The sequence below is a fragment of the Erpetoichthys calabaricus genome, chromosome 2 (genome assembly GCF_900747795.2).
Source record: "Erpetoichthys calabaricus chromosome 2, fErpCal1.3, whole genome shotgun sequence".
Classification (NCBI taxonomy): domain Eukaryota; kingdom Metazoa; phylum Chordata; class Cladistia; order Polypteriformes; family Polypteridae; genus Erpetoichthys; species Erpetoichthys calabaricus.
The window spans coordinates 245,169,190-245,196,460 of record NC_041395.2 but is presented as its reverse complement, the minus strand read 5'-3'; positions in this window follow the sequence as shown (position 1 = coordinate 245,196,460).

Below are 27,271 nucleotides of genomic sequence, written 5' to 3'. Positions count from 1 at the left end.
TGTGAACTCAATATCAAATTAGATCGACGAACTGGCTGCACTGGTGAAAAATGTCAGGACCTACAGAGAATGCAGTTTGTTGTGTTTTTGCGAAACGTGGCTAACTACTACCATCCCAGATGCTAATGTGGAGCTACCCGGGTTTAGCACAGTTAGAGCAGACAGAGACGCAAATACCAGCGGGAAGCAGAAAGGAGGAGGTCTAGCTCTCTATGTCAATAAAAGGTGGTGCAACTCTAGACATGTAAACGTCAAAATCTCCACTTGTTGCAGGGACATCGAATTGTTGGCCGTAAGTCTGCATCCCTATTACTTGCCCAGAGAGTTTGGACACGTCATTGTTGTTATTGTATACATCCCTCCTCGGGCAGATGTGGAGATAGCGGGTGACATCATACATTCCATTGTTGCTAAGTTACAAACACAGCACCCTGAGGCGTTTGTGATAATCGCTGGATATTTAAACCATGTGACGATGGACAAAACATTACCTGCCTTCTCCCAGTATGTGGATTGTAACACCCGGGGAAATAAGACTATTGACTTACTGTATGCAAACATTAAAGACGCATACAGCGCCACCCCGCTGCCTGCGCTTGGGAAAGCAGATCATAATCTGGTCCTGCTTCAGCCTCACTACAGACCAAGAGTGAGGGAGCTATCTACAACCACACGCTCATTCAGGAAGTAGTTCCCTGAGGCAGAGCAGGCTCTGAGAGACTGCTTTGGAACTACGGACTGGGATATCCTGCAGGGATCACGTAGTGAGAACATTGAGGAGGTTGTTGACTGCACTACTGACTACATCAACTTCTGTATGGACATTGTAGTTCCAGTAAGAACAGTACGCTGCTATGCTAACAACAAGCCATGGATTACAAGTGACATCAAGGGCCTTTTGAACCAGAAGAAAAGGGCTTTTAAAGGCGATGATCAGCATGAGCTCAAGCGTGTGCAGAAGGAGCTCCGAGTCCAGCTCAGGGCGGCGAAGGAGCAGTACAGGAGAAAGCTGGAGCAGAAGTTGCAGAATAACAGCATGAAGGAAGTGTGGGATGGGATGAAGATCATCACTGGCTGCAGCTCGAAGCGGGGTGCCACCATTGAGAGAGACGTGAAGGGAGCAAACCAAATGAACAACTTCTTTAACAGGTTTGACCACCCTATCTCACTCTCACCTCAGAGTACTGCACCTTCCACCCATCCTTCTGCTGATACCAGCATAGGAGAGACATCCCCACCCACAATTACAGCAGCGCAAGTGAGCAGAGAGCTGAGGAAACTTCGTGCCAGCAAAGCAGCGGGTCCAGATGGAGTATCGCCACGACTGCTGAAGGTCTGTGCGTCGGAGCTGGGGAGTCCTCTACAGCGCATCTTCAACCTGAGCCTGGAACAGGGGAGAGTCCCGAGGCTTTGCAAAACATCTTGCATCACCCCAGTCCCAAAGGTATCACGTCCTAGTGAGCTGAATGACTTCCGGCCTGTCACTCTGACATCACATGTGATGAAAAATCAAAACATTATTCAAAGTTATTGCCTGTTTTTACCTGCTTTTTTATTACTCTTTAATTTAATATTGTTTTTATATCAGTATGCTGCTGCTGGAGTATGTGAATTTCCCCTTGGGATTAATAAAGTATCTATCTATCTATCTGAATAAATATAAGATATCCCCTGAAAATAAGCCCTAGTTCATCTTTTGGACCAATAATTAATATAAGACCCAGTCTTATTTTTGGGGAAACACGGTAGATTTCTGTTATACCTGCTATGACCACAGCTTGCTTTCTCCAAGTTCACTCTATCACCTGATTCCAAATATAAAATCAACTACTGGTGCCCTGTTTAGTGAAAATTCAGCTGTTTGACAAGGTCTACATCTCTGATCATAAAGGACAAGCAGTATACTGTAGATGTTTTTGGCACATTTTTAGCTCATTTTTAATTCTGGACATCTGGCATAGGGAGTGTTTTACCTTAAGGTCTGTTACTGGAAAACTCAGAAAAACCTGTGTATTTGTGTGGGGTCATGTAATTTTCAGAAGTCGATTGATAAGTGGCCTTTTGGTTCTTTGTAGACTTTGAGAGAATGTTATGTGAAATGAGGGAGGATCTGTTCAAAGGATCATCAACAGAAATGGAGTCATGATGTCAAGCTTTCTTTCCTGCTGAATACCTGACTATTATTCCAGAGCTTTTATTGATGTGGATTGATTGGGCATGGAGATTCAAGAGTACATGCAACGCATTAATGACTTTATAGATAAACACACGTGTCATATAAGGCCTCTTGTGTTTAGCAACAATTACCAAGAAATAATCTTGTTCTGGCTCCACAAGGATTTGCAGAGCTAGAATGAGAAACAGAAAGTAGATGAGAGAGGTACACTAGTAAGATTTTTTACTAAAAAGATTTTTAGCAAAATATAACCAAAAGAGAAAATCAGTAATGAACTCAGAGAACAAAACTGAGGTTGAAGCCAAGCTAAACTTGAGAAAATACACACAAAATAAAGTCAATATGTATCGACCAATTTGGACAGTGGGAATTTCAAAATGGTAACTATTTGACGACACAAGCCCCAACCTAAACCATGAAAAACATGGTGTTACGGTAAATCTAGTAATGACATTAATAATTTTAATCTTTTGAAAAAAGTCTACCTAGATGAACTTTCAATACACCAAAAGATTCACTGTGTTAAAAAAATACCTAACAGAGAAGCTTACTTTTGTGAAGGAGAAATTTATTTCCTTCAGAAAAAAAGTTAAAATGAATCCAGAAGTTCATGACAATATCTGATCTGCGCTCACTTGCTTGGTTCTCTCTCTAAATTAATTCAGGTATTCAGGATTTGGCAGGGAGCAGAAGTCTGCTGTCGAGTTTTAATTTGCTTTTCGTGGGTGAGCCTACAGACCATGTAATCTGGTTTTACTACATTGCAGTTAACGACACATCCACATCCAAATTGAAATGTCAAAGATTTTGTAGTGTAATGCCATAAAGGCAAAATATCAAATACAATACTTAGTTTTGGTAAACAAAGGAGTAGAAAACTGAATCTAATCTTTACTTTTCTAGTTTGCAGTGACTGAGTCGGCACATCTTTTAGCCTACGGTATCTGTGCTGTGTCAGAATTTTGATTTATGTGACAGAGTGCTGATGTAAATTACTTTGGTAAGGTTTAAAAAAGCAGATATATAACATATTCTGTGCTTATTATTAAAGTATATTTTTATCATAACAGCAGCCAAAAATGGATGTTGACGTTTAAATTATCAATGTATGTTCTTCTTCTTAGAGAATATTAATAACAATGTACTCCTAGTTATACTTAAATAACATATGTCATTCTCAAACCTGCTTAATCTATTTCAGGGTAAGACCTGAATGTCTGCCATTGGCAATGTGGAAATTAAAAATGTTGCAGCATATTGGAAAATAAAATGAATTAAGAAGTAAGTGAATGTCACAATTCCTAGCAGTGTCTAAAAACTCCACAGGATGAATTGGAGACTGCTGCTAGCTTTTAACTATGATAACAGTAATCTGTATAAATTAAATCATAAGACCCTCTGTTTGTCTTTTGAATTTTTCAACCATGTTTGATGTTATTTATCCATTTTGCACATTTATTTCAGCTCTCAGATTGTGTCTTGTCTGCTTGTCTTATTACTCTAATGCACTCCTCTCAGGACTACCCAAAAAAGACATCAATCGATTGCAACTAGTGCAGAATGCAGCTGCCAGAATCTTAACTAAGAAAAAAAAATCCAAGCAAATCTCTCCAGTTTTGATGTCACTACACTGGTTACCTGTGTCATTTAGAATTGACTTTAAAATACTGCTTATGGTTTACAAAGCCTTATATAATCTCGCTCCGTCCTATATCTTGGAATGCTTGTCACCTTACACTCTAAATCGTAACCTTAGATCTTCAAATGAGGGTCTGCTTATAATTCCAAGAGCTAAATTTAAAAGAAAGCAGCCTTCTGCTGTTATGCACCTAAAATCTGGAGTAGCTTACCGATAGAAATTTGCCAGGTTAATACGATGCTAAAAACCCATTATTTTAATATGCCTTTCTTATAGCTTAATTTTAGTGTAACCCTGATATTCTGTATATGCATTTAATTATCATTTTTATCATGGCTCCGTCATCCGTACTAACCCCTACTTTCCCTGCTGTTCTTTTTCTGGTTTTCTGTGGTGGCGATCTGCGCCACCACCACCTGATCAAGGCACCATGCAGTCCTTACATTGATGGATTAAAGGCCAGAAGTCCACATAACCATCATCATCTAATTCTTACATGTGAAGCCTGAAAACCATGAGGACTGGTTTAGATCATTGATGTTAGGTAGAATGCCTTGGAACCCCTGCAGATTTTGTCTTTTTTCTCCAGCCATCTGGAGTTTTTTTTTTTGTTGTTTTTTCTGTCCTCCTGGCCTTTGGACCTTACTTTATTCTTTTTTTACTTAGTATTGCCTAATCTTATTTTTATATTTTTTCTTTCTACATCTTGTAATGCACTTTGAGCTACATTCATTTGTATGAAAACATGCTATATAAATAAATGTTGTTGTTGTTGTCTGTTTGTTTGTTTGGAAAATACTCAAAAATGGCTAAACCGATTTTTATAAATTTTTGATGTAGGGTGTTGTGGGGTTCAACTTGAGATATAGGCTATATAGCATTTCAAAAATTCCACCAGGGAGGGGAGTTGTAATGGGGACAAACCAACAATTGTGCTTCATTCTAAAACAGCTGAGTCAATCTGAATGTGTAATAAAGCCGAATCAACTTAAAATCCAGGGTAAATGGCACTGATGATGAGCCTGCTATTATTCCAAGAATGGTGACATGAGAGCAGAGAAATTGATTGTTATCAAAGAGGCAGTGTAGATGAAAGAGGGGATACTTGGATTTCAGCCAGCAATGACAAAAGGGTCAGCCTTTAAAAAACACATAAATATTTGCTTTCTTACAGTACCTTAACAAGTTGTACAAAATGGGAAAAACCAGGTACAGTGGAACCTTGGTTTGCGAGTAACTTGGTTTACGAGTGTTTTGCAAGGCGAGCAAAAATTTTTAATAAATTTTGACTAGATAAACAAGCGAAGTCTTGCAGTACGAGTAGTACGTATACTCTTTGTCTGCTGAGTGTCATGTGATCACAACTGAGCTGATGGTTCTTGTCTCTCTCGCTGCAGGATTGTGGGCAATCGTCTCCTATTCTCCGTCTGAGTCGGCGTGCCTCACTCATATAGTCAACATCCGTACAAGCGTGTACTGTTTACTACAGCATTAGCAGTGTGACTGTGTGTGCGCGCGCTTGTGTGTGTATGTGTGTGTGCTCACGTACATGTGTGCTGTGACGTGCGAGTCCCCGTCTTGCACATTAAAACACAAAGCTGAGTCTCAGTACTTCAGCAACACCAGCTTTATTCAGCTTGAAACAGACACAGCAGTCAGGCAGGGCCCTGCTTATTTATAATGTTCCTTGTTCCTTGTATCACCCATCGACGGCAGGTGCTTATAGCATGTCTGTGATCTTTTCGGATTCACTTTTACGGTGAACTGCTACAGTGCTGGGAGACTGCGATTACTTTGGGACGCTCTTCCGCGTGTCGTCCCGTTGGGTGGAATCCCACAAGAGTTTAGAAACTCACTCACACAAGCCATGATTCTTTTCAAAGGTAAAGTGCAGGTTAATTTGTTTTATGTATTTTTACTTTATATTTTGTATTAATCATTTTTATATGAATAGTTTTGGGTTGTGGAACAAATCATCTGAGTTTCCATTATTTCTTATGGGGAAATTCACTTTGATATACGAGTGTTTTGGACTACGAGCACGTTTCCGGAACGAATTATGCTTGCAAACCGAGGTTCCACTGTACTTGAGTGAGTTTTTAAAATGGAGTCTCATATGCTGTATACAATGATTCAGAAAATCAACGTTTTCACGTTGTTCTAAACTAATTAGTTGCATTGCATGCATTCCACTTTAAGTAATTACTATATTTTTTGATTTGATATTGTTAAGTTCAGTAGTTTTTTAAATTGTTTCTGTTATTCACACTGTTTTTTCTCTTTTCCAGTGGTTGTGTAATTATATCATTTGTACAGCTATCCTACAGTTTATTGCACCAAAACTAGTGATCATTCCTTCATCTCCCTTTGCTGAACATTCCTATGAATGCTCTTGTTGTGTGTAGGTGTCTAGTTACGAGCGATCTTGGAATAAATATGGTCTTCTCACAAGGTACGTTATCAAGATTTATGTCCTTGCAAAAAGAAAGACTGTGTTATTGCTTGTACTGTGTGCCTTCACCCAAGCATTAGTTCACTGTCATTGTGGCTCAGGCTGCTGCCTTTATTTTTGTACAATTTGTTTTGTTGGTTGTCTTAGTATTTTCTTTGCTCACAGGAGCTAGATACTGAGGTAGATGGCAACTTCCAGCCTCCACAGGGTTTGATAGATAAAAGAAGATCTTATGAGGTGTTTGATAGATTGTGGACTATGTTTCTGTGTTCTGTAGGATTAAAAAGGGACTTGCTAAGGTGTGTGCAATCACTATTTTTCTGTAATACCTCTTGATTCAGTTATTTTCTTCTCTTACCTCAAAACAACCTTGAAAGGCACAAACTTTACTTTGTATTGCGATGTGATGAATAAGATGCTTGATGTCATTTTAGATCTGTACCTGTTTTTCTACTTCTATTTACAAAGCCTATATTTTTTGCCTGAAATGATAAAGTGTCATGCTGTTCAATCTAAATTAAGTTTACACTAAACACTTTTTTTGGTGTAAGTTTTTTCTTGTATACCTAAGTATGATATAAAAAAATATTTACTCTGATTATACTGTATGGCTGCTAGTAGTAAAAATGTAAAATTATTTTTTGATGGCAACAGAATGGTCCAGGAACACTTATCGGTTACACAATAGTGAATGATTTCTCAGCATCGATAATACATATCTGATTGGTAAAAATTATTTTTTAGTCATTTGCTAAATATTTGTTTTCACTTAATGATATTTATTATTATCTGAACATACATGAACTAATAATTTATTAAGCATTAAGTAATGTTTGTTCATAACATTAGTGAAAGTTATTTTAATAAAGTATCACCAATAATAGCATGTATATTCTTAATAGAACAGCAATCACCTTGTGTGGTTTATCTGCAGAGGGCAAGCAGCATTTCACATGAGCATCTATGAGCTCGGCGGCACGGTGGCGCAGTGGGTAGCGCTGCTGCCTCGCAGTTGGGAGATCTGGAGACCTGGGTTCGATTCCCGGGTCCTCCCTGCGTGGAGTTTGCATGTTCTCGCCGTGTCTGCGTGGGTTTCCTCCGGGCGCTCCGGTTTCCTCCCACATTCCAAAGACATGCTGGTTAGGTGGATTGGCGGTTCTACATTGGCCCTAGTGTGTGCTTGGTGTGTGGGTGTGTTTGTGTGTGTCCTGCGGTGGGTTGGCACCCTGCCCAGGATTGTTTCCTGCCTTGTGCCCTGTGTTGGCTGGGATTGGCTCCAGCAGACCCCCGTGACCCTGTGTTCGGATTCAGCGGGTTGGAAAATGGATGGATGGATCTATGAGCTCTAATCAATTTAACAAAGCTTCAGCCTCTGTACACGAGCTGATGTTCCTCACTGTCATAAAATTAAGTATCTAAGTAGAACAGTGAGGTGTTGATCTGTAGAATAACTTTAGAACACAAAGATAAGGATTTCTCAAGAGAAGGTGGAAAGAGAACTCGCTTTTTAAGCCTATGAGTGTCTTTTCTCATTATTTGTTCCACACAATTAAAAGTTGTAAATCAGACCAGATTTTCCACAGTTAATGTCTGATTAATGCATTACACAACAGTTATTCATTAAAGTGAGTTTTTGACATTTTTCAAATTATTTTTTGGGGTTTATGGTTAGACTCATTCTGTGTACACTGTGTAAGGTGTGTTTCCTGAGCGTGACTGAAAATTAATTAGTATATGCCCAAGTAATTACTATGAAAATTTCAAATTTGAATCATCATTCATTGAAATGTTAGAGGTATTGCATGAAGCCCAAAAGACAACCTTGAAAACTTTAAGAATTCATCAGAAGTTGATAAAGAAATGTTTTATATCTCAAATCTTCAAGCAGCACTTGAACAAGCAACATCCTTTTCCTAAGTCATGTGTGGAAGTGTATATCAACATTTCCAAAACAAATGCATGTTTTAATACTTTATTTCATCACTTGAACTCAATACAGAAACATATTCTACCAATAAGCTATGATGCCCTAATTATTGGAATACACAAGTAATTTTGTTACCCCTTGATGATGTCAAGTTCAAGCATTTGCATGGAATCTTCATGCATGGCTGTCCTGCCCACATTCAACATCATGTATGGATCCACCAGTCTTATGCTGGGCTTGTACCAAACAACATAATGACGTTTTTGGCCAGGATTTGTTTATTTAGATCCTCCACATGGTCCATGGGTACATCACAGATTGTGTTTCACTAGTAAGAGAAGGGGTGAGGATGGGAGCCCTGTGAATGCACCATCGTTCTGCATCCCCCGAAAATAAGCATATGTTATCATTAGTAGGTGTTATTTTCTGGAACATGTTCTTAGCACTGACAGAGGCTCTTGTTTGGAACAGACGTTGGCATGTCTCAACATACACAACATGATGCCATCCTTATAAAAAATCCTTGCATCTCCAGGCACGGCAAGGTGCTTAAACCTCACATTTTAAAACCCTAAAAAACATTTAGTAACATTATCAGAAAGGCTTGGGGTTGAAGCAGATTTTCCATCTAATTGTAACTGCTGCTCTCCCTAAACTTGCCTCTGTCATCTGCAAGCTGCCCAGTGTCACTATACAGTATACATATTGTCATACATGTGCGAGTAGGAGACAGCAGAGTGTGCTGACTGTCTTTCTCAGTTCCTTGCAAGCTGTTCCCAGGAAATCCCACCAGGTTCCAGTGTCATTGATGACATCACTTCCGGGCCTTTTGATGACACCACTTTCGGTTCCGAACCCGATGACGTCACTTCCGGTTCCAGCCCTTCTGATGACGTCACTTCCTCTCTGGGCCTTTAAAGCCGCCATCTTACCTCCACCCCATCAGTTCTATTTTGGACTCAGTTGTGTGAATATCTCTGTTCAAACATTTGCAAACTTTTGCAGCCAGGATATAATACACGGGTGGCTGCCCCAAACTTTTATAATGTCTGAAGTCTTGTCCTTGTCACAGTGGCGTAGTTGGCAGGATGGTAGTTCCCTGAAGAAAACGGGACAGGACCAAAGAATTAATCAGGTGGGAACGTACTGGGCCCGAGTTTCCTGGTGGGGAGTTCGTTCGGGGATCAGGAGTAACTTGGTGCAGGCTCCGCTTCCTAAATACAAAACTGGGCTAGTATTTGCTCAAAGGAAGAATATGGATGAGATTTACAGATGTGCGCTGGTTCCTATGGAGGAAATGAAGGGGGCTCATTATGTTCTCTCGGAGGAGAGAGCTGAGCTGCTCATTGGGGTTATGATCCCAGATAAATATGGGCTTTCCCCAGGCCAGCAGGTAAAAATCATAAAAAACTGGGAGTTAGATCCTGAGCGATCTACAAGGGAGCAGGCAGAAGCTCTCTGGGAGCAAACAGCCCATTGGCTAAGGCCATTTGAGCTGACGTCGTTTCAAATAGTGCAGCAGGTTGCCTGCTTACCTTTGTTAAAAGGACTCCCCAAAAATGTTGCCCAGCCGACCTGGAGAGAATTCCACACCATGGAGGAGCTTATAAAGCTCCTAGAAAAATCTGAGTCAGCTTCTCAATCTGAGGGAGCAGAACGGTCTTCTAGTGGATTCCGTGGGGATTACGTCACACAAACTAGATCTCTTTCATATAAACCGGAGCCTGTTCCAAAGTTCCTGGAGCTCGGGGCGTGCAAACTGCCAGGGGACAAGGAGGGATGCAGGTGGACGGAGAGAGGCGGTTTATGTGCATTTGTCAACCCCCTATCGTTAACACATCCGGGAGTGGTAATAGTTAATGCATATAAAGTCGAAGCACTCCTCGATACCGGCAGCAACATTTCCATTGTTACTTGCCAATATGTATTACCACGACAGTGGATAAAAATAAAGACCAGTATTACCTGTGTACATGGGGAAACCCATAAGTATAAAACCGTCCTATGTTTCATTAGCTATGGAGGATCGCTAAAAAAAATCCCTGTGGTGGTCCTCCTGCGTCCACCTTTCACTGTGATTTTGGGGCGGGACTGGTTGGACAATAAAAGCGGTGTACCAATTACTACTCCTGAACAAAACTTAGGCCTAGCTATAGACGGGGATGACTTGACTCCAGCTGTCTCCACACCATGTAACCAGCTGGCGGAGAGAGATACAGAAGTCCAAGAAATAGACAGGGAGAGATTCCTGGGCTGTCGCAGGTGGACACATCATCACCCCGTGCCTCGACAAGCCAGGAGGAATTCCCGCCCCTTGAGGTCAGACTGGACCCTCTCTCTGAAATGCACTTTCAGTTCAGAGAAACGCTGGCTTCTTTTAAAAGGGAGCAGTGGAATGACGACTCCGTGAAACATGTGAAAAATGCAGCAGTACTTATCAATGGCCAATGCACTCATCAGACAATGCAACAGGGTCCTCACTTTGTGATAGAGAACAACCTATTATATCGAATAGCTGAGCATGAGGGGGAGGTCAGAAAGTTGTTGTTAATCCCACAAATTTACCGGCGGCAAGTCTGTGAATTAGCACACACCTACCTCCTAGGAGGCCATTTGGGCACCGAGAAAACATTAGAGCGGATTAAGCTTAGATTTTTTTGGCTGGGAATTAATGAGGAGGTTCACCGTTTTTGCATCTCTTGTCCAGACTGTCAATTATGGCAAATTCCTAGGAGGGACCGAGCTCCTCTTGTTCCTCTTCCCCTGATTGATATTCCCTTTGAGCAAATTGGGGTTGACATTGTAGGACCCCTAGAGCCCTCAGCCCGAGGACATACTTATATCTTAGTCCTCGTTGATTATGCTACTCAATATCCCGAGGCTGTTCCCCTGCGCTCAGCCACATCAAAAGCAATCGCACTTGAACTTTTAGGGGTCTTTGCGCGTGTCAGCATCCCTAAAGAAGTCCTTACGGATCAAGGGATTCCATTCACCTCGGAGACGTTCAGGGAAGTTGCCAAGTTTCTTAAAATAAAGCACAGCGGTGTATCATCCTCAAACCGACGATCTAGTGGAGAGATTTAATCAAACTCTCAAGCAGGTGCTTCGTAAGGTGGTCAGCGGGGTTGGGTGGAACTGGGCTTGGGAAGTCCCACAAGCCTCTATGGGGTTTTCGCCATTTGAATTATTATATGGACAACAACCTCTGGGATTATTAGATCTTTTAAAAGAAGGATGGGAAGGAGAGGCTCTTCTCTCTACCAATATATTAGAGTACATCACACAGCTACGCGATCGATATGGGAAAATTCGACCTGTTCTAAAAAGTCACTTGGAAGAGGCGCAGGGAGCACAGGCCTGCTATTGTGATCATGGTACGACCCTCCGAGAATTCCATCTGGGAGATCGTGTCATGGTTTTGGTTCCAACCTCTCAGTCGAAATTACTTGCAAGGACCTTATGAAATTAAAGAGAGGAAAGGGCTTGTCGATTATTTGGTAAAACAACCCAATCGTCAACCAAGCGAGCGGGTTTATCATGTAAATTTGTTGAAGCCGTGGAAAGAGGGATCCTGATCCCAACCCCGCTCAGCCCCACTCATTCTTTGCTCGCACAGTCAACCTTAATTTCGGAGCATATTTAAATTCCAGACAGAGACAGAAGCTTGAAACAGCTATCCTGTCCGTCCTGGAGGTAGTGAGTGAGAAACCCGGGAGGACCTCTCTGATTGTGCATGACATAGTGACAGCACCCGGGGTGATCGTTAGAGAGCGACCCTATCGACTTCTCGAGGCAAAGAAAGTAGAAGTGGAGCTTGAAATCAAGCGTATGCTGGAACTAGGAGTAATAGAGGAAAGTTATAGTCCCTGGTCCAGTCCGATCATCATGGTTAGTAAGCCTGATGGGAGTTGGAGGTTTTGCAATGACTTCAGTCAGCTTAATCAAGTCTCCCAATTTGACAGTTATCCAGTGCCTCGAGTGGATGACCTCCTCGAAAGGCTTGGCCAAGCAAAGTTTTTGATTACACTTGACATAACTAAGGGATACTGACAAATTCCTTTAACAGCCTCTGCTAAGGTTAAGACTGTGTTTAGCACCCCTAGCGGACATTGGCAGTATTGTGTCCTTCCATTCGGGTTACACGCACGGGGTTCCTGCGACTTTGCAATGTCTGGTGAACAAAGTGCTCCAACCCCATAATGCATATAGTGCTGCATATCTAGATGACGTTGTCATCTATTCCAGCACATGGAGGGGTCACGTACAGCAAGTGAAAGGAGTATTGCGAACGCAAGCCAAAGACAGGCTTCGAATCAATCCTAAGGAGAGTTTCTTTGGATTGAAAGAGGCTAAAAATTTAGGCTACCTAGTGGGTCAGGGTACCGTCAAACCATAATGTTCAAAGGTAGAAGCCATTCTGAAATGGCCCCGTCCGAGAACCAAGAGGCAGGTCCAAGCATTTCTTGGATTAGCCGGGTACTACCGCCAGTTCGTACATTGTTTTTCAGAGAGAGTGGCGCCCTTGACTGATTTGACAAAGAACAGGGCTCCCAACCATGTGGTATGGATAGATAAGTTGGACACTGCATTCTGTGACTTGAAGCAGGCCCTTATTTCAACTCCTATTTTGAAAGCACCTAATTTTTCTCTCCCTTTCATTCTCCATATGGACGCTTCAGACACAGGCCTGGGTGCCGTGCTGAGCCAAAGCGTCGATGGTGTTGAAAACCCTGTTATGTTCCTGATCCGGAAACTGCTGGTTCGGGAGACCAGGTATGTGGCGGTGGAGAGAGAGGCCCTAGCGATTAAGTGGGCGGTTACGCAGTTGAGGTACTACCTCCTGGGTTGTGAGTTCACTCTGGTGACGGACCATGTGCCTGTACAGTGGATGGCCCTCCAGAAGGAGTTGAATCTGTGGGTCGCTAGGTGGTTTCTTGATCTTCAAGTCTGCAAGTAGGAGACAGCTAAAGGGCTTAAGTATTGGCAGTGGCGGACAGTCAGGGCCTGCAAGGCCTTCTCTGCTGGCCTAAAAAAATATCTGAATCACAAACTGATGCTAATTATATTTTGTCCATGAATACTTATTAAATAATTCCAAATAGTCTGTCCGCTTCCTTTCATAGCTTTTCCAATGGTTGTGCTGCTTCCAGACATGTATTTTTGTATTACAGCATTTAATCAATCACATTTCAGCCATCATTTGTTGCCAGGCAGGGTCAAAGTCAAAGAAGTCTGCCTGGTAGGCCTTCACAATCCGTTCTGCAGGCCCTCTAACACAAAATAAATGTCGATTAAACTGTTGCTTCAACCAATCAGATTTTGAGTTGGTTTCACTAGGGCCCTCTAGCAGGCGTACGGCAACGTCACCGTATGCAGACCCATTGATTGGATAGGATGGTGTAATAGCTATTTTGTCACCCCATGGCTGAAGGAGGAGAAGAAATAGATTTGGTGGCAGATTTACTTTCAAGGCCATTTTCAAGACGGACTTTTCAAGAAAAGCTGGACATTGTTAAGAAAGGTCGGACAACTCAGAAGCTAGCTAGCCTGTCACAGGAGGAGGATTTGTCTGCCACTTTCAGGTTACCAACTACGAGCGGTACCCCTGGCTCACAGGGTCCGAGAAACTCTGCAAATTGTATTGATGGGAGTGCTTGTTATTTGCCACTGGTCGACATGGTGTTTGGAGCCACACTGTGTTTGTAAATTTGACTTGCTTAACCAAGGCAGCAACAAGACATCAAAGCACTGCCGGACACTTACAAGCAACGGTGCTTTCCAAAACTTTTGGGGAAACCAGAGTGGATCTACAGCTGAACGTGCTAGTGCGCAGGGAAACGGAGCTCCACAATTAAAAGGTGAAGAAAAACAGAGAAATCTTGAAAAGACTGATAGACTGTGTCATTTTTTTGGGCAAACAGGAACTTTAATTTCTTTGACACGATGAAAGCACGGGATCTAATAACAGAGGGAACTATGTGGAGCTTCTTTCTCTCATTGCTGAGAGCAACACGGATTTACATTACCACCTGTCCACCAATAAAGTGTTTAGTGGGATGTTGGGTAAAATACAAAACGACCTGATCACTGCTATTGCTGATGTGATGGGAGGAGAGATAAGAAGTGACGTTAAAAAAGCACCGTTCGTCTCTATTATGGTGGATGAGACGACAGACGCGAGTAACGCAGCGCAGCTAGCACTGGTCCTGCGTTACATAACGGGCACAGGTGTCAAGGAGCAATTTGTCAGATTTGAAGATGTTATCAGTGGGAAGTGAGCCGATGACATTGCAGGTCTTATCATCAGATTTTTGTTGGAAAATGAATGTCTGGGTAAAGTTGTGGCACAGTGTTTTGACGGCGCAGCGGTCATGTCTTCTGGATTAAATGGGGTGCAGGCTAAAGTTAAAGAGAAAGCACCTTTGGCTTTATTCATACACTGCTATGCACATCGGCTCAATTTAGTACTGACTCAAGGGGCCTCAAAGCTTAAAGAATGCAAGATCTTTTTCAGCCACCTCAATGGCCTTGCTGCATTTTTTTCTAGATCACCTTGGCGCATGCAACTACTGGACGAAATCTGCCAGCGGCGTCTCCCTCATGTGGCACCAACATGGTGGCAGTACACATCCAGAGTGGTCAATACGATCTTTGAGAAGAGAGATGCTCTAAAGGAACTGTTTCATCATATTCTGGAGCATCATGACGAGTATGATGAGGACACAGTGCACTGTGCTGATGGATTTAGAGCACGTCTGGATGATTTTGAGTTTTGTTTTTTGCTTCACACATTCAATGGCATTTTTGAGTATTCAGACATGCTCTTTTCAATACTACAGGACAAAAAACTGGATGTGCAGTTTTGTCTGGCTAGGGTAAAGGAGTTCTGTGACACCGTTGAGCGAGATAGAAGCCGATATGAGGAACTCTACGAGGCCACTGAACACACCGCAGGCGCTCCGAACGCACGAAGAGGTCAAGTGCAAGATCCTCGCGTGCACTACCGCCAAGTCCATGGCAGGATTCTGGACAATATTATTTGCCAGACACAGACCAGATTTCAAGACCACGACAAAACTGATGTTTGTCACGCTCCTCAACCCCCAGAAGTTTCGGGAATACAAGAAACATTTCCCACATGCAGCCTTCTCCAGTTTAACACAGAGCCACGGAGCACTTTTTAATCTGTCTCAGCTAAAAACAGAACTGACTGTAATGTATGCCATGGATGATTTTGCAGGAAAATCTCCCACTGATCTCCTTGACTTTCTTCATCAGAAAAATCTGAATGAGAGCATGGGGCAGCAGTACACATTGGTATGTTTGGCGGTGACCATTCCCGTGTCCACTGCTTCTGTCGAGCTGACATTTTCAGCCCTAAAGCGAATTAAAACTTATGCCAGAAATACGACAGGGCAGGTTCGACTATAAGCATTGGCTTCGATAGCGATAGAAAGGGACTTCGTGATGGAACTGAAGTGCACGGATAATCTGTACGACAGAGTAATTGAACTGTTTTTGAGGAAAGAGAGGAGGATGGATTTTGTTTACAAATAATCCGAATTTTTGGTGAGTAAAATGTTGCGATTTTCCTAAATAATATTGCAAGTTTATGAGTTATTATTGATGTTTTTTATGTGTGTCGCGGCTGTAGCTGCAGTAGAAAGGAACTTGTTCACCCCTGGTTTGTCTATTCAATAAAGGCATTTATTGTGGCTACAGGAGTTATCTTTCTGCGATGCAACGGCTCTTTATACTGTATTTCTGCATATTAAGATGGTTTTTATAACCATAAATTAGTTTTTGAGGGGCGGGTTGATTCAGACGGAGCACTACTGAAGGCCTAGGTGTGAAATGCACGGTCCACCACTGAGTGTTGGTAATACCATATCAGACCAGGGGGTGGCAGAGTGTGCTGTCTTTCTCAGTTCCTTGCAGACTGTTGCCAGGAAATCCCACCAGATTCTGGTGCCATTGATGACATCACCTCCGGGCCTTTTGATGACATCACTTCCGGGGCCGACCCAATGACGTCACTTCCAGTTCCGGGCCTTCTGATGACGTCACTTCCTCTCTGGGCCTTTAAAGCTGCCATCTTGCATCCACCCCATCAGTTCTATTTTGGATTCAGTCGTGTGAATATCTCTGTTCAAACTTTTGCAAACTTTTGCAGCCAGGATATAATACATGGGTGGCTGCCCCAAACTTTTAGAATGTCTGAAGTCTCGTCCTTGTCACAATATACATATGTATGTGTATATCTGCATCTGCTTCTTGACATTTATTATAGTTTTCATGTCTACAGGAATCCCTAGCAAATGTATTTTTTCATAAGAATTCCTGGAGCTGCATTCCTTCTTTTTCTGAGTTCTTATCTTATGATCATTGTATTATTGCATTTAAATTGTTAATATATTCGAAGACTGAGACTTTAAAATGTTTTTCTGCTATTTCATATGATTTTGTTTTCATTATTTTCTTCAAGCATGACTTTTCATTTCCATTCAATATAAAAAATTCCTTTAATTCATATTTTCATGCTTCGTCCAAACATCTGTTCAGAATCGTCTGGGTGTCAACAGTTCATTGACTTGCCCTATTTTTATCAGCATGAGTGATTTTTAATTGTGTATTTCAATTATTATAAAGTAAGTATTCAAAGCTTGGCAGGGGTTTATGACTCATGTAAAAGGGCTAAATGTTCATCCAATGCGTGTGTCTTTAAAATGAATGCCACTAATCATACTAATAGAACCTGGGAAATTTAATCCAGTATTGATTGCTCACAAGATATTTACAATGTGTCTTCTAAAGTATTAAGGGAATGCTAAGTGCTTCATCTTTACAATTCTTCTGAGCTATCATTCACCAGTACTGGGCATCATGAGAATTTGTTTTAAAAGTCAAATGGCATCTTCTGCAGTCTAGGCTTCCCTCATGTATTAAAAGAATAAGTAAACAAATATTAAAGCCATGCCAAGTAGACTTGTGAGGCAGATCCCTGGACATTTTGTCAGTATGCTGTGCTAAATCTCAAGCTTTCAATTAAACACAGTCAGGAATAAAGAAATAGTAAAGAAATCATCATCAGGTGAAACACAAAGCAAATGATAAAGACAGTTTTTAGTCCATGTGGACTCTTCGATTAAGTGTAAATCTTCAAAACATACAGGAGAATAAAACTGAAATGCTCTGAAAAGCAGTGACATTAAACGGCAGATTCTCCAGAGCATTCCTTTCTAACATTTATGAAATCAATGCTGAGGAATAAAATGTATTCTTTCAATTAAATAAGTACATTTATTTAACACTTCCATTTTTCTTTGTCTTTTTTATATTTATTCATACATAGGTTGTCATGGGTCACAGCTCCAAAGACCAGTTTCCCTGTAAAATATGTGCATTCTCCTCCTGCCCCTGTGGGTTTTCTCCACATATTCCAGCACTTGAACTCCAGGCTTCATTCAATCATGGCCTAGTCTGCATGTGAAGTACAGACAGTTTTTCAACTGTTGTTCTTGTCAAATACACCTAGTTTCAGTCTGAAAATACATTGCAAATCTGTCACATCTATACATTCACTGGCGTTTGAAGCCTACAAAAATTTGGTGCTGATATTAACACAAGAAAGTTGCTAGTCAATGTATTTAGATAGCAGAAGGCAGACCACACTTCCATTTACATTGGTGAGGATGTTGCTGAAGGAGTGAGTAGCTTTAAATTTCTATCACTGACAAACTGACAACGACACATCACATTTTGGCTCTCCAATGTCTCTATTTTCCTAGATGTAAAGAGAAAGCATACATTTGTCTATCTGCTCTCACAAACTTCTATAGGTGCACAGTGGAATCTGTCCTGACTGGCTACCTCACATCCTGGTACAGCACCTGCTTGGCTCAGGATCATAAAGAACTTTGGTTCATGGTGTAGGCGGCACAGAATATTACTAGCACCAAGCTGAATTCTGTTCAGGACATATACAACATTCACTGCCTTAGAAAGACAAACAGGATTATTAAAGACCTTGGCTGCTTTTCTCACATCTACCTTCAGGCAAAGAGTACAGGACCAATGACATTCACACCAGTTGACTGAGGGACAGTCAATCATAAGGACTGCATATTGTAAAATAACAAACAGCGTGCATAAATATACAATGCTTATAATATATAATATATATTATCACACACGTGCGAGTTGGAGGCAGTCAAAGAGCCTAAAAGTGAGTGAAATATCGCGAGACAGAGGGTCATCACGTGGTGCTTACCTGAATCTCTTTTCGCCTACAGAAAACCTGACAAAAACTAAGAAGCTCCACTTCCAGGTTCAATATGGCCGAAACGATGTCATTTCCAGTTCTCCACAACGACATCACTTCCAGTCCCACAATCCACTGCTTCCTGTCTCCAATCATCACTTCCTGCCAACCATTTCCTGTTCCATCATTCCCACTGCTATTTAAACACCATTTTGTTCACAGTAAAACATTCAATGTACTGAAAAGTCATCTGAATCAGTGTCATTATTATTGTCTGGACGACAATATATGGGGACAATCCCCAAACCTTTTTCTGTTTGTAGAAGTCTTTTTTTTGCGCATGATCATTTATTACAATATTTATTTTGTCACACATGCGCGCATGGGAGACAGCTAAAGGGCTCAAAAGAAGGTAATTCCATGCCAGACCAGGGGATGGCAGACTGTACTGAGCCTTTCTCTTTTTCCCTGAAGACCAACCATGGGAAATTCCGCCTGGGCCCAATTACTCCACTTCCGATTTCCTGATCTGATGACATTACTTCCGGTTCCTCTCCAGATGATGTCATCTCCCCATATTCCTTCTGTTACCACGGTTCTGTTTTGGACTCTTGTCTGTAAAGTCCTATTGCTTAATTTTGCCTTTTTTCAGCCAAACTTTCAAGTGTACGGGGTGGCTGACCCAAATTTTTGTTGTGTCAAGGCGTATCATTTCACAATACATATATATATATATAGTGCCTATAAAAAGTACCCCCCCCCCCTTGGAAGTTTTGACATTTTATTGTTATAGAATTTTGAAAGACACTGGATTTAATTTGCCTTTTTTGACACTAATCAATAGAAGAAGACTTTCGGACATCCATTTAATGTCCGAGTGAAGTCCAATCTCTTCAAAATTATTTATAAATACAAAACACAAAACAATTGGTTGCATTAAGAATTTCGCCCCCTTCAAGTCAGTATTTAGTGGATGTGCCTTTGGCAGCCATGACAGCCTTGACTCTGTAGTGTCCAGATGTACAAACCTTTTGAGACCTGTTTACACAATTTATCTCCATTGTTCTTTGCAAACTGCTGTGACTCTGTCGGCTTGCACGGGGATGTGAGTGAACAGCCTTTTTAAAGTCCAGTTATAAGTTCTCAGTTAGATTGAGATCTGTACTCTGACTCGGCCGTTAGGGAATATCCGCATTATTGTTTTTAAGACATTTCCGTGTAGCTATGGATTTATGCTTTGGGTTATTATCTTGCTGGAAAACACATTTTCTCCCAGGGTGTTGGTTTCTTGCAGACTGCATCAGATTTTCGTCCAGGATTTCCCTATATTTTGCTGAATTCATTTTAACCTCTACCCTCACAAGCCTTCCAGGGCCTACTGCAGAGAAACAACCTTACACCATGATGCTGCCACCACAACCATGCTTCATGTGGACATTTTGAGAATGTAAAATGTTCAAACATGGCTTTTATTCTGATAGCCAAAAAGCTCAATCATGAAACCATTGAACATTTTTCCAGTTGACTTCAGAGTCTCCTTTGTATCTTCTAGCAAACTCTGATGAAGACATCAAGTGAGTTTTTTTAACAGTGGCTTTCTCTTTGTCACTTACCTATAAAACTGTAAGTAGGAAGCATCCAGAAAACAGTTGTTGTCTCCACAGGCTCTGCAATGTGAGCCCCTGTAGCTTCCAACTTATTCAGAGTTCTCAAAGATGTCTTGGTGGCCTCCTTAACTGGACTTCTTCCTACGTCATCTCTACATTTTTGTGGATTGCTTGATCTAAGCAGATTTACAGCTGTGTCATACTTTTTACATTTCTTAATGATTGATTTAACTGGATTCCAAGGTCTATTCAGTGACTTAAATATTTTCTTGCCTCCATCCCTTCGACTTGTGCTTTGCAATCACCTTTTCACAGAGTTGATTAGACTACAATTAATTGAAACCCCAGACAGGTGATCTCCATTAAACTAATTCTGAGACTTCTAAAAGCAACTGGCTGCTCCAGTGATGATTTAGGTGTATCATATTAAAGGGGGTGAATATGTATGTTATCAATTGTTACATGTTTTATATTTGTAATTAACTTAGACCACTTTGCAAAGATCCATTTTCACCTTCACAGTTTTCTGTTGATAATGATAAAAAACAAATTAAATCTAGTGTGTATACAATATAGTATAACAATAAAATGTGAATGGGAGGTATGTTTTATGGGCACTATATGTTGCTTGCTTTTTTATGTATTTATTTTTGTGTTGCATTTTCTTCTATCTGAGGAGACAGACAAGTAACAATTTCATTGTACTATTTACTAATGTCAATACACTTGGCTTGAATTAGGAAAAAAAAGTGTCTATAGCAGTTCTTTTTTTATTAGAGTTAGGAGTTTTATAGTTAATCCCTTTTCAGATATTTTCACCTTTGTCCTACCTTTTCAATAAGTTCCTGTCCATTCACTTTTTCTTAACTTCTAATGGCAGATTCGGCTACATGACAGAATCAAGTGTATCAAAATGCATAAACACACTAACTCAAGAGCCAATTTAGCTTTGCCAAACTAAGATCTTTGGGATGTGATAGAAGAAATGAAGAAACCCAGGTGGAAACTGGGAGAACAGACAAATTCCACATATGTAAAGATCTACTTAACATTGAAGCCACTGCTCTGGGGTTGTGAGGCAGTGGTGCTCACCACTGTGTCTCTTTAACACCTTGGAACTGTCCTGTTTCTCTGTTAAACTTTTCAAATGGGGTTCACAAGAAAACAACCCAGCTTGCAATGCTCCCACATTTCAACAATATGTAAATTTCTCATCTGTTTCCCAAACTCTGATTGTTCTTTTTGAATTTTCTTTTTTAAAAGAAAGCTTGGCAGAGAAAACTGAACAGATGTTATCAGACCTTGCTACATCAAGAATGAAGACAACAGACATATTTAAACCCTTAGAAATAATCATAATCCAATGTATGGCAATTTTTTATATGTCACCCCGGAAACGAGCTGAATAAAATTAAATAACTATAACTTGTGCATAATTTTAATGACTTAGTGCCTGAGCAAGCATTAGCTTGTCAATTAAATTCTTCATTTCTAAAGACTTGATAATAGTAAGCTACTGAACAGACAGTAATTTGGTAAATTCATTTTAATTTTTCATTAAAATGAAGTTATTGTATGTGGCAGATCAGACAATTCTAAAGAAGAGTACAGGGCCATCAGATATGATTACAACTACCAGATATTTAAAGCAGTGAAAACCTCCACTGAATTTTGTTTATGGTTTGCTGTGCGAAGATAAATGTTCACAATATCACCCCTTTCCCTATGGGAGTAGCTGTAGTCTGTAGTCTGGTGGAGAGGCTTCAATGAGAGCAGCTTCACCATTAAAGTCAAACTAAGTTTATCTTAAAAAGTAAAGCAATCATCTGACTGATTAAAAATACCTTTTTTGAAAGTAATCGGACATTTCAAAGTACAGAATAACAACATTCTCCCTTCAGAGGTATTGGACTTTACTTGACATGCACCACCTTTGTTATTCTGACCAGAGATCTCGATCAGAATATAAAAAAATAGCAATGACCTTTGCATGATTTAACTGTTCCAGCTTCAAAGTCACAGAGGATATAGATGGCCTGAAAATGATAAAACATAGTCTGTTTGTTGGCTGATGTTTGCAGTAGCCCAGCATGACTGGTAAATTCCTAGATAAAATAAATGCATAACTTTCCTGAGAGGAATTAAACCTATGAATGGTGAAAATGTAAGATTTACTTTAGAAATTATTCTAATTATTTAAAAATAAACACACTGTTAGAAGGTCAACACTGGGGCTTTAGCAACAGATGCCTCATCCCCATGTTGAGCAGGGATTGGTCCAGAGCATATAACACCATCTAACATCTGTTTTGCAAATATGCTGGCTGATTTAAATTAGTCAAAGCTTTAATTTTCCTTTTTACTGAATTGCTTTTGCGTTATTTGCTACTTTAATATTGCTATGATTCAGGTGGCATGAAAAAAAAAGATTTCTTTTGCAGGAATAAATGTTTTCCATGAGTCAACTAAGTTTTGATAGCAATGGCAAAAAAAAGAAATTGTACATAGCATTCAAAATCGTCCCTACAGGCATTATCACCTGCATTTTATAAAGTCTGAAAGTGCTTTCTCAACTTATTGGAGCCCATCAAGTGAGAGTGCCTACAGTTCTAAGCAAGCTCCTAAACAGCACAACTAGCAGTGATATTCTGATAAGGAAAGAATAAATGCAAACAACGCTTGGATTATAATCAAGTCTCATTCCTGCAGATATTTGTAACTTAGTTTTATATTTAACTCAGAAATATAACTGAAAATTCCCGTTAATGGAACATAAGCAACAGTGCATAATAGCTTATTACTTATTTTACAGAAAATTGTTTCAAACTTGTTAATAAAGTCACAGTGAATCAATATTACTGTACTTTAAATCACAAAACACACATAATGCAAATGAATATGAATTATAGTTAGTGTGTACAGTTTTTGACCTTACACTTAACATCCTACAGTTTTTGATGTTGACATGGAACCTTTGTAGAGTTAGAAAGAAAATCCACCTCTAGTTGACAATGAATCCCACAGCAGAGAGGAACCACCCTAGCTAAGGGAGTGCTTAGTGTCACCTCTCACTCCTAGAAGGTTTACTCCCAAAGAATGGATGCCAGGCATACTTAGGATGATGGGAATTTAAAGCAGCAGCTGGTTCCACCTTTCCTTAGCTAAACGGACAGCTCCTGTCTAACTGCTTATCTGAGACTGAGCTTACTGTGTGGCTATGTGTGCCACTGGTTACATTTGGTAACATGTGAACATGAAAGTTCAAGAAGTCTGCAGTTTACAGTATGATTCCTTAACATTTCTGACAGCCTGTAAATATTCATGTGTTTATTCAAGTATAAAATGGAAGTTAATAGATGAAAATTAATTAAAACTTAGTGGAAAAGAAAAATGTTGGGGTTTTATGCAAACATTGGTATCTTCACAATTATCATAATATGAGACCCACCTGTCTCTAACAGCACAACGAATAATGTGCAAAATAAACAAAAAGGAATAAAAGATGAGGAGCAGCAAGGGAAAACTGACTCGAATTGAAGGTGTCTCACTCACATCTCAAGCACTTGCCCTGAAGGACTACATTTCAGAATACCTTAGCAAAGGCCAAGAGCAGCTTTGAAATCTGCACACCTGCTGGGACTTCCCAGATTAATAACTTAGAAAGGGCTGCATCAGTCAAAGAGACAAAAAGGGGTGAGGCTGGCTACCTCATCGTTACCCCAGAAAGAGCTGCACAATTCTAACCAAAGCAACACAGCTTGCTTTTGAGCAAACATGGAAGACATACTCCAGCAAGGCCTCAAGGTTCTTCTGCCAAATTACATTTATGCTTCAGTGTCCTGGTCGTTACTTTTGAAAGCACTAAACAAAAAAGCAAATCATTCGAACAAGCACACTAAGGAAGATAATATCAATAAGCAAGAAGATAATTTTCAGTTAGGAAATATTCAAACTTTAATTTAATCATTATTTATGTTTACTCACAGAGAAACCATATATTAAATACTAGAAGTCAAAAGTAGAAGAACAAATACAACTTGAACAATTCAAATAAATGTCCATAAAGTGAGCTTCACTTGGTATAACACAAAGAGAGAGGTCCATGTAATTGAAAGTGTCCATTCTTCTTAATTAACCTGATGTCTTCCTTAAAAGTTTGCCTTTCTCGTCCTTTTCTTTGCCGGGGGCACATTTTAGGTGATGCAGCACTATCATCCTCAGACAGCATGATGGTTTAGTTCGGCTTCAGAACTGCCTATACCCCCTCTCTCAAATACCATGTCTTATATTAGACACTACATGTCATTCTTCCATTTTAAAAGGCTGCATTGCATCTGCCTCTCTCAAAACCCATATGGCTTCTGCCAAGAGCTGTGATTTCTTTTACTCTGTGACTTGATGGCTATTTTTAGTAAGTTGTACTAATTAAAAAATTGATGACTGAGAATTTGCCTTAGTTTTTGCTGCCTGTCAACTTAAACTTATTTTAATCTAATTATGAGATACAAGTCAACAAAGTCCCCAATTTCATCTTCATACAAGCATATACATGCTGGTTAGTTTATCTGAGCTTTAACATATACATTTTAATAGATAATAACACTTCCTAATGTTTTCTTTACATTTGCATATATTCTGTAGTTTGCAAATCTGTTTTGCTTCCCAGAATTCAATATTCTGTTCATACACATTGTTTATCTCTGTCTGTTTGTTTAGCTGATGGTTCAAAGGAAGAACAGATCTAACAGTCTTCTTTCTAAACCGGTCTCAAACTTGGCCCTCCAACAAGGTAAAAATGTGTACCTCTCTCACTACCCCTTAAACCCTCTCATTGGCACTACAGGGTCTCTGCCCACCCCCTGCTGTCCCTGACAGAACAATGTCATTGAGCTAATCGTCTGCTTACAGAACTTCCAGTCCTGTCCTTGCATTATTTATGTTTAAATACAAACAATTACAAGTAATGCTACATTTCCCTTATGAGCTCTATAATATAGTTATAGAATTTGGTAACACAGTTTATTAATTTAAAAGCTATATCTTAATCTGAATAAAACACTCAGATTAAATATTACAAGTCTTATTTAGTAAACTAAAAAAACTAGATTTCATCCTCATTACACATAGTAAGCATTATGAAAACATAATTGGTTGCCTGCAGAATTTAAATGAAAGATCTAAGTCTGATTGTCCCGAGCAGATTTTATTTTTGCTCATCTGTGAATATATAAGCTAGCAGTGGAAACTTATTTGCAGCATGTCCAAGTGGTGAGAGGTGATGCACAGATGGCCTTCACTGTCAGTTTCGTCATCTTTGACTCTAATGCATCCTTTAGCACTCACATAACTGCACTAAGAATTGAGTTTTTCCAGCTATCAAATAAAGAAAAGTTGACATGTTTAATTCCTGCACAAAATTAAGAAAAGTTAAGTCATGCATTTATTTTTAACTTAATTAGCTACTACAGTACTCACAGGCTATTCAAATCATTCTTTTTCTATCTTACAGTTAATTCGTGATCATCAAGACTAAAAAATACAACCATATAGTTCTTGTCCTTCAGTCTCTACATTGAATTCCCTTTAAATTTAAGGCCAGTTTCAGAACTGTCCTAACATAAAAAGGTTAAAATGTTATTTTCTCCACATGCTCTGTATAAAAGGAAGTACAAATGTCTACTCCTCAGTGTACTTTGTAATTGTAAGATACAAATCTTCTAAACATTTCCGGGACACATCAGTTTACTGCTTAAGTCTTAAGCTACCGGAAATCCAAACTCTAGTATTACTGCCTGCCATTGAAAGGGGCTCCCCAAAAGTTTTAGCATTTGCATCCAGAATGAAGGCGACTTTAGTATATTAGGGTGACATGTGCTGACTTCATCCTTCACACCACAGCTAGATTTGCTTGTTATTCAAAAATAAAATCATGTAAATCTCTGCCTAATGTTTCATAGCATTGCCATTGCTGTGGTATCATTTTCCTTTTTTTAATCTTTTTCTCTCCTTGATATTCTACTGCTACGCTTGGTACTACCTTCTATTTTCATTAGGCTACTGCTGCTGTACATAAATAACATCAGTTTATTTGGAAACCTTAATAATCAAAGGATACTGAAACAGAAGCATACCATCATATTATACCACCATTATACAGTTGAGACTTTCATTTTATGGCATATGCAAGTTTAAAATGTCTAGGAGGGTGATGGAGGCCACTTGGCATATGTAAGCAAAACTTAGACTTTTGTCTAATGTAAATGAATGCATTCTCCAGAGATTTATACAGAAAAGCAGTTAGCTGTAGGTTTTGTTTTTATCTCTTTTATTGCCATATATTATATGGCCAAATGTTTCTGGACACCTGACCATCATAGCAATATGAGCTTGTTGGACACACCAGTCCAAAACCTTTAGCATTAGTATGGAGTTACTTTGTGCTCTCTGTGGTTATAACATCCTCCACTCTTCTTAGGGTATCCTTCAATAAGGGCGCGCACAAAAAGGCGAGCTTCAAAAGGGCGACCTCAATTGGGTGCTGCGAATAAAGGCGCGCGTAAATAAAGGCGAGCTTCAAAAGGGCGACCTCAATTGGGCGCCGCGAATAAAGGCGCGTGTAAATAAAGGCGAGCTTCAAAAGGGCGACCTCAATTGAGCGAATGTTTTAATATTCTTGCTTTCGCCTTTTTATACGTTTAGCCATTGCCTTTATCTAATAAATTTTCTATAATAATTTTGTTGTGTTTGCCTTTATTCGCTGCGCCCAATTGAGGTCGCCTTTTTGAAGCTCGCCTTTTTGTACGCGCCCTTATTGAATAGAACCTCTTCTTAGAAGGCATTCCATCAGATTTTGGAGTTTGCCTGTGGCTATTTATTTATTTCTACAAGTAACACTATGTTCTATTTAACTGCATGTCAACAGAATCTGAATCAACATTAGGTTTTAAAAAAGAGAAGCATGTAATGGGTGACTAAAGACAATTCATGGTAAATAAAAAAAAAAACTGAATTACCAAATTGAACGACACGTATTACTGTACATAGAGGTGTATTAGCACACAGAAATCATGGAGTTTGACTACAAGTGGCTGTTTCAGAAAATGACCAAGCAGTATTTGTTATTATTGTGGCATATGGTATAATTTATTTTATTAAAAAAATGAAAGCCTTACATAAGAGGCTTATATTATAAATTACTATTATCGGTTA